The following is a 7,726-nucleotide window of genomic DNA, read 5'->3' as shown; positions in this document are numbered from 1 at the left end:
TAATATTTTATAATTTAGATACACCATATTATTTAGCTAATCTACTTTTTATTTTTCATTTCACTTCTTTCTAATTATTTTCTGTTATAAATAGTTTTGCAAATAACAGGCTTAAACACGCACCTTCGGCCACATGACACCAGGGTTTTTTTGAGAAGCTTAGCAAGGACACTACTAATTTATCTCACAGAATAGTAAAAGTCAAACACAGGCATTCTGCTTCCATCAGGTCAGCATCACAAGTGCACAAGGAACAAGAACAACAAATTAAAAGGAGAAAAATTTTCTCTTGTTCAGGAATTAAAGGAATTACAGATTTATAAGTTAGGATTTGTCTTGTGACAGATCATAGAAAATGAGCTGTTTGTTCCCTGCAGACAGGAGACAGCAAGGGGCCCCCTACAGAGGCAGTGTTACTTCCTGAGCTAGAGTTCACCCTGAGGCATCAAGGCAACCCTTAAGGGTAAATCAAATTCTTGCATTTGTGAACCCCTCCCTCCTGAGTCAAGCAGAAGGTTTTCAATAGAAAGAGCTTGGCTTCATTTGCATTGAATTCTCTTTGTGATTTACTTCCTGATAATTTTCAATAAAGATATAGAGAAGCTTGGCTTGGGGACTTCAGTCAAGAACTGCTGGCCCCCTGTTTTATGCTCTCTGCTCTATCTCATTCCTGGCTGTTTGTCTCATTATTAATAATCATAAAATTATTCCATTCTTTTGGACCCTTGGTCTGCAACATCTAGTCGAAAAAGTCAACTCTAAAACAATCTGATTCTTCCTACCTTGGATGAATGAGTGTTAGGAATTCAGTTACTGAATTTAGACACACCTGAGCTCAGATACCTCAGAAGTTCCTCCAGCTATACACATTTGGGTTACATTTTTTAACTTTGCTATGTTTCCTTGATAGGGAACTCTGGTGGCTTTACTGTCAACCCACAAGACCAAGTCTCTCTTGCAGTTTTAATATACCAGAAACTCCATGGGAGAAAAATGGGCAATCTCGTCTCATGCAATTTACAACTTCTCAAAAACTCACTGGACGATCAACTATGCATTGGTTCCAACTCAATGTAATGAGTTTGGGGTTTTTTTGGTTTTATTTTTTTAATGGTTTCTTGTAAGGCACACCAGAGGGGTAACATATTACATATTAGGCTGGTAACCAAAAAGTTGGTGGTTGAAACCCACTGCGTGCAGCATCGTAGATAGATGAGTAGTTTCTTTGCATAAAGTTTTAGCAGTTTCGAAAAGTCAGCGGAGGGTTGTTATGAATTGGTATTAATGACAGTGTTGGGTTTTGGAGGAACGTTGCACAGCACTCCTCTGTCAATTTGCTCTACTAAGGTAATCTGGGTTTGCTGTGAAGCTGAGCCTTGCATCATTGAAGTCAAATGCCATAATGGCTGCCCATGGTGGACAGTGTTTGGTGGAGCTCCCAGTCTAAGATCGGTTTGGAAGTAGGAGGACATACACTTCCTACACCACATGCCTTTGGAAACTCTATGAACCTGGAGCAATGTCGATAGTTATAGAAAGGCACTAGGTCTTTGGTTCATAGGATAGCTATGGGTTGTGTTCGACTCGACAGCAATCAACATAAGATGATTCAGGATGTACTCTACAGTAATGACTTTGGCTGGTTTAGGTAGGTCTCTGTGTTTATACATATTCAAATAATTTTGTGAAAAATGAATGATAGTGAATATAACAGATCCCAGAATGCTGCATGACACGAAAAATTATTTTCCCACTTTCTTTTCCTTTCCCCCCATCTATACTAAGGTAGTTAAGAAGCCCTGGGAGTGCTATAGCTAAAACATATGGCTGTTAACCAAAAGATAGGCTGTTTGATTTACAGCCTGACAATCTCTATGGTCAGTTCTATTTTGTCTTACCTGGTCACTGTGAGACAGAATTAATTACAATGGGATTGAGGTAATCATACAGAAGAAATAATGGTATCAGGGAGATGATTAGATTGTATTACGTATAAACTGTGTTACTATTTCAAATCCATTTTGCTGCGTGTTGGCCTCAGTGACTGTAACAGTAGGTTAGAACATGGCAGAGATTATGAGGATGGAACAGACAGGGCAAGTCTCTGATCTGTTGTTCATAGGATCACTCTAAGTCACAGATGACTCAATAGCACTTAAAAGTATGAACAACAAGAACGAATTGTGGCCTAAGGACATACTTTATAGTTATTATCTCAGAAAAAGCCATATTAATCCTGTACAGAGGGCAGTCATTGTCATGCTATCAAGTTAAAGGAAATAAAAGGAGGCTCTGATGGCTTAGAGGTTAAGGAGCTGTGCTGCCGGCCCAAAGGCATGTCTGAATTCACTAACTACTTTGTAAGAGGAAAATGGGAAATCTCCTTCTTTGCAATTTAATGCCTCTGAAAATCAGCTGGAAGGCTAGCTATTAGTTGGTTCCGACCCACTGGTACACAAGAACAACCTTAAACAACAGCATGATGACCTTTTAACGTGTCTGAACAGTCCCACACTAAATTAACAGCTGGACGGGAGTTCACCCCTAGCTACTCTGAGTATGCAGCCAAATCTTTTGAAGGCAATGAGTAAAGCCATGGCAATTCAAAGCCTAGTGGTGGCTCTTAGTCCTGTCCTCTCATTCTGAGGAAAACCTACTATCTGCAGAATGGCTGGCTTACAAATCCTCTCAATGAGTCTCCACTTCCCACCCTTACCACACTTTGCAACAGAAAGCTTGTATTGTATTTCCCTGACCAAGAGTCTGTCCCCCAGTTGTAAGCCAATAACCTCTCAAGCAAATGGTAGGATTCCACCATTTCTCCACCTTGCACTTCCTCCTGGGAGCAGTGAAGGAGATGCAAACGTGGAGACAGAAGAGCTTTCTAACACATCTAAATAATTCACAAAATTACCCCATACTTTAGCCAACCTCCACAGCTCAAATAATAATCTCTGAATTCAAGACCGGAAATAAGGCTTCTGATGTTTCACAATTCTCGCTTTCAGAGTAAGTGGAAAGGGGGAAAAATAATGGAACTCCAATGATTAACTGACTAGGAGGCAGCAATACACTTCATTCTTCAAGAGAAAACTGAAGCTCAAATAAGGGGATAGGCTGGGATTTACTACTGGCTATCTGTCCCAGAATCTTATTACAACACACCTCCCTCCCTAGTTATTAATGGAAATATTTGTTGTGGTTGTCAGGTGCAATTGAGTTGGCGCTATGTCATCATAATCAAACAACAGAACAAAATACTGCCTGATCGTGTACCATCCTCATCATCTCTACTTTTTAAACCCATATGTCAATCCGTCTTGTCGTTATGTGCCGTCAAATTGGAACCGACTCAAAGCTGGCCTTCCACTAGGTTTACAGCAGCTGTAAATTACATGGGAGGAAACTGCTCACTTTTCTCCCTCGAAGCAGCTGGTAGATTCAAATTGTCTGCCTTTGGTTTGGCAGCACAACAACTTAAACCCACTAGGCCAGCAAAGCCACTTCTTCTGTCCTTCCTAGTCAGAGAGAAAGAACAACTTCCACGGCTTTTTAAAAAGCATTACCCTTCAGTTTTATTACAACCTCTCCCGTTCTTACCGTTCTGCTCTGTTTCTTCATTATTTCACTGATTGTATCAAGTCAGTATTAGCTAAGTGAGCTCTCCAACAGCAGCGTGAGCATCTCCTGGGATCATGCCACAGATGCACTTTCTCAGGTCCCACCGCCTGCACACTAAAGTGACAGCTCAGGTGGGGCTCAGCAATCCACCTTCTGGAGCCTCCAGGTGTGCACTAACCCAAGGAGCACTGCCCTGAAGACCTGGAAAGCCTTTGGTAACAGCAACCCTACAGACTCATCCCTGAGTTTCTTCTGGTCGGTGTCTAGGAATGTGGCCTGGGCGACATAAATGTGCTCAGGTAGTTCTGATGTGCAAGCAGTTATGAGCACAGGATGAAATCCCGGGAGGAGATGTGTATGATAATAACATTTAATGGCATCTCACACTGGGTGCATGAACTTGACAACCGTCTATGGCCTACTTTTGGAGTACCAGAGTGACCTTGGGCAAGGAATCCTTCAGCATACTTCCTTTCATTTGTAAAACAGAGTTAATAACACACACTTTAGGGTTGTGAGAACTTAACGATAATATAAAATGCTTGGTATCATGTCTGGTATATAACAAGTGCTAAGTCAAGGGAGGGGGTATTCTTATTAATCATCTAATAATGGGGAAGGAAAAAATAACCCCTGCCAGGAACCGCTGTAACAAGTGGAAGGGGTGGAGGTGTGCAAGAGGGAGCGCCTCCCACATCTGTGAGTCTCTCTCACTCCCAATGTCCTGCTGCGAAAGAGAATATGCTCTTGCAAGGCAACGTGGCATCCTCTAATTATGCTGCCTTGCAAAAATCAGGTGAAAAAAAATAAAAATGGGCCTGGATGGATTTTGTGGGGGAAGAGAAGGCAGCAGTGAGAAAGTATTCAGAAACAATGTGAAGACAGAAATAGCGGCGCCAACCGAGCTGTAGGTATGAACAGGAAATCTACGCTTCCAGGAAGGCTGAGCCAGCTGACACAGGAGAGAATCTGCACAGCAAGGGGCTTCTGTCTGGCCTTCTCCAGACTGGGCTGCAGAACATGCACAGGCTCAGGAGAAGAGAAAGGTGCAGAAAGCTTTGAGAGTTAGATGAACAGGCTGTGACATCAAGAGAGGAGAGCCCAACTGCAAACCAGAAAGCAGCAGCTCCACTTAAAACCCCTTTAGAACAACTGCATCCTATGCCATCTCTATTTTTTAAAGACATTTATCTCCAGTAGATTGCAAACCAGCTTAGTTTCTTCTTGTTCGAGACTTGTAAGCACTTTTGAAAGGATGATGATGAAGGAGGATGTTTGTACTTCCATGTCTGTGCTCTGTCTAGTTTTTATCCATAGGGTATTTATCTTTCCTGGATTCTCACTTTGCTACTCTCTATTCATGGCACTCTTTCAGAAAGGATGCTCTGAATGTCAGACCCTGCCACATCCCTAAGCTTTGCTAGGTATGCTAGGTTCACCCAGTTTAGCCATAAGCTAGCATCTAACTTGACTGCCACTGTTCCCAGGAGGTATTTTATACAATGTTTGTTGCTGTTGTTGTTATGTGCTGTCGACCACTTGTGACACATAGTGACCCTATGTACAAGAGCCCTAAATCCTGCTCTATCCTGTGTGAACCTCATTGTCTCCAACACACCTACTCCCACTACCCTAATCACCGAATCATCTAATCAAGGGTCTTCTTCTCCTATGCCGTCCCTCTGCTTTCCCAAACATGGTGTCCCTTTCCAAGGACTGGTCCTGCCCTGCAACATGTCCAAAGTATGGGAGATGGAGCTTCAGAATCCTTGCCTCCAAAGAGCAGCCTGGCTTCACCCTCTCCAGGAAAAACCTGTTTTGTTCTTCTAGCAGTCCATGATATATTCAATACTCTTCTCCAGCACCACAGCTCAAAGGCATCAATTCTCCTTCTATCATCCCTAGTTGTTGTCCAGCTCTCCGATGCATAGCACACAATTGCAAAGACTATAGCCTGGATCGGGTTCACCTTATCCTCCAGCCTGATATTGTTGCTCTTCAGTACTCTAGAGAGGTCCCTGACAGCCGACTTTCCCAATTCAATTTGTCTCCTGATTTCCTGCCTGCTGTTACCAAGAGTGTTGACTGTGGAGCCAAGTAAATTAAAACTGTTAACTATCTCAATCTCTTCACCATCCATGCTGATGCTGTCAATTGGCCCAGTGGTTAGAATCTTTGTTTTCTTGACATTTAGCTTCAGTCCATATAGGAGGCTGTAGTCTTTGATCTTCTGCAGCAAGTGCTTCAGGTCCTCCTCAGTTTCAGCAAGCAGGGTTGTGTCATCTGCATAACACAGGTTGTTGATGATTCTTCCACCAATCCTGATGCCACATTCGTCCTCATACAGCCCAGCATTCTGGATGATCTGTTCTGCATACACATTGAAAAAATATGGAGACAGAATACATCCCTGGCGGACGCCCTTCCCAATTTTGAACCATGCAGGAAAGGGTGTTATTTGAAGGCAGGTTTGGGTGTCAACTATGTTTGGAAAGTGCCAAGATGAATATAAAAGGCAGGTTTCTCTACTGCAATAACTCTGAGGCCAGAGGCCAGTATGCCAGTGAGCACTGAGAATATGTAAGGAAACATGCAACATGCCTTTCCAAACTGATCAATGTATAGACTTCCCGCCCTAAAAAAGAATTTCTAGCTCCAGAGTGCACACTGCCCAGGATACTGTGATAATTTACTGCAATGGTTTCCTCTTTATAATATACGTCACTGATACTTGTTGAATATTGAATTTCAGATATTTCCTAGTACCTATGTGGTACATACTTGATGGTTACAAATTTAAAACTGTAACATCACTTGCCTTCCCTTCTAAATACATTCTATTTCACCCAAGAAAACTTGAAATGTCTTATTTCAAGGCTTATGCATTTCAAGACAGCATATTTTAGTATTTGTCAATATTTTAGACATAAGTAAACAACTATCTGGTATTCCCTGATTTTAGTCAAAATTCAACTGACATCAGCAACAGTATTCTTTCTTTCACAGCCTCTTCTGAACCCAATTTGAATTTTGGCAATTCTCTTGATATATTTACTACCCCAGTTGTTTCTAAATTGTCTTCAGTAAGACTGTGCTTGCATGTGATACCAATAACACTGTTCCTGTAATTTTCATATTATGTTGAATCACCTTTTTTAAATAGGAATAAATAAATATAAATATATTCCAGTCAGTTGTCCAAGTCATTTGAATTTCTTGACATAGATGAATGGGAATGACAAAGGGCTGCATCTGCATCTGTTGGTTGAAATATCTAAATTGGTGATCTATCAATTCCTGAAGCTGTGCTAATTGTTATTTTGGGTTGAGAGGTTGTCTTCCAAATGCCTCCAGTGCAGCTTGGGTTCTGTTTCAACATCATCTGTGTATGTGTGGTTCTCCCGCACCATATAATATTCCTGAAATACTTGAGAGTAGACCAATTATTTTTATAAGTGACTGCATTTCTCCCATCTTCTCTTGTGCTCATCCAGAATCTGTACATAGATGAAGAATCAGTGATTCAAATAGAACATGGGAAACTTCCCAGTCTAAAATCAGGAAAGCTGTGCATCAGGGTTGTAGCCTTTCATTATAATTATTCAATGCATATAATGAGCATATGAGCAAGAGCCTATGGTGATGAAGGAGGAAGTTCAAGTTACTCTGAAGGAATTAGCAAAAAACAAGGCTGCAGGAGTTGACAGCATACCAACTGATTTATTTCAACACACAGACATTGCCCTGGATATGCTCACTAAGTTGTTCCAGGAAATCTGGAGGACAGCCAGCTGGCCAACTGACTGGGAGAGATTGATATTTGTTCCCATTCCAGAGAAAGGTGATCCAACAGAGTGTGGAAATTATTGAACAATATCATTAATATCACAAGCAAGCAAGATTATGCTGAAATTTATCCAAAAATGTTTGGAATAATATGTCAACAGAGAGCTGCCAGATATGCAGGCTGGATTTAGAAGAGGTTGTGGTACTAGGGATATTATACCTAATGTTAGACGGATCTTGGCAGAAAGCAGAGAATACCAGAAGAATGTCTATCTGTGCTTCATTGACTATGCAAAGGCTTTTGACTGTGTGGATCACA

At 41.5% G+C, this 7,726-nt stretch overlaps 1 protein-coding gene across 1 annotated transcript in view; it reads right to left on the bottom strand.

The window, feature by feature from the left end:
• The window catches only part of FGGY (FGGY carbohydrate kinase domain containing), a 741,424-nt gene that overhangs the window by 410,944 nt on the left and 322,754 nt on the right, over positions 1-7,726 (bottom strand). The gene's annotated exons all lie outside the window — the stretch shown is intronic.

This window comes from Elephantulus edwardii, unplaced genomic scaffold, assembly GCF_000299155.1.
Source record: "Elephantulus edwardii isolate Elephantulus edwardi_28Jun2011 unplaced genomic scaffold, EleEdw1.0 scaffold00005, whole genome shotgun sequence".
NCBI classification, from domain to species: domain Eukaryota; kingdom Metazoa; phylum Chordata; class Mammalia; order Macroscelidea; family Macroscelididae; genus Elephantulus; species Elephantulus edwardii.
Note: the sequence above shows the minus strand (reverse complement) of the source record. Positions and strands in the feature narration are given on the sequence as shown.